The following is a 1,514-nucleotide window of genomic DNA, read 5'->3' as shown; positions in this document are numbered from 1 at the left end:
CATGACCGTTTTCTTTCGGGCCAAGGGTGGAAGCATTTCCGAAACTACTAAGATTGTAAAATGTTCGCGTACTTCTGTGATCAAAGCATATCGTGCGTGGGAAAAAGTTGCTAAACAAAACTGGCGCCAAGGAAACTGTGGTGCAGCACGGGCAATGGATGACAGGGGTGAACGACGGCTGTGGAGTTCTGAACGGGGGAATAGACGCGCAATTGTTGAACAACTGACCGCCCAGATCAACCAAGGGGATACAAACACTTTCTTCTCAACGACCTTACAGCTATGGTTGACGGGTATGGGCCTCCGCAGCAGACGTCTGATTCATAAACACATGGCGACTGCTGTTAATAGGCGATGAAGACTGGAATTTGCACGCCAGTAGCACAAAAGAAATGAGCATATGGCATTGCTGGCCGGGAGGCCCCATTCGTCGAAGTTCGGCCGCCAAATGCGTCTTATACAGTCGGCGCCACATTGGGCGACACGCGTGCCGATGGTGAGGATGAAATGATGATGTGGACAATACAACACTCAGACCAAGAGCGGAAAAAAAAATCTTCAACCCGGCCGGGAATCGAACCCGGGATCGCTTGCACGGGAGGCAAGCACGTTACCATCCAGCTAAGCAGGTGGAAGCTAGTAACACAACTGGACGTCCAATGAGTGGGGACAGGTGACCGCTTTCTTTTAACCATGTTCTACGCTCCATCGTACAGATGGCCGTTTGCGTGTAAGGCGTGAAACGTCTGAAAGCAAACGGTCCAGGGAGAAGGAGAGGAATGCTTTACTGGCATTCCCTGGGTGATCTCGTAATTCTGGAAGGCACAGTGTGGATCAACACAAGTAAGCATCCTTCATTCGAGACCATGTCCGCCCCCCAATGAAGTTTGTTTTACCTCGAAACGATGGCATCTACCAGCAGGAGAATGCAAAGTGTCACATAGTTCGCAGTGTACTTATGTAGTTCGAAGGGCACCACAATGAGTGTACCGTATTCCCTTGGGCGTCATCGATCCTCAGCAGAGAAACCTAGCGCAGCTGTCCACAGCATTGGAGTCGGTACGATCCACATCCCTGTCGGTATCCTCCTGGACGTCACTGACTCTCTTCCGGCACGTCTCGCAGCGGTCCGCGCTGCAAAAGGTGGTTATTCAGGTTTTTGACTGCTACATTACTGTGACTGAACTGCGTATAACGCACTGAAGTCAGCAATATAGGCCTATTGTTATTTCTGTTCGACGACTCGACATGAAAGCTGGGATGATCTGCGCGTTTTTCCAATCACTTGGAACGGTTCGTTCCTCCTATCTCCTAAGCTAAATGGTTCAAATGGCTCTAAGCACTATGGGACTTAACATCTGAGGTCATCAGTCTCCTAGACTTAGAACTATTCAAACCTAACTAATCTAAGGACATCACACACATCCATGCCCGAGGCAGGATTCGAACTTGCGACCGTAGCAGCTGCGGGGTTCCGGACTGAAGTGCCTAGAACCGCTCGACCACAGCGGACA

Source organism: Schistocerca piceifrons, chromosome 2 (genome assembly GCF_021461385.2).
Source record: "Schistocerca piceifrons isolate TAMUIC-IGC-003096 chromosome 2, iqSchPice1.1, whole genome shotgun sequence".
NCBI classification, from domain to species: domain Eukaryota; kingdom Metazoa; phylum Arthropoda; class Insecta; order Orthoptera; family Acrididae; genus Schistocerca; species Schistocerca piceifrons.
This window is presented reverse-complemented; position numbering follows the sequence as displayed.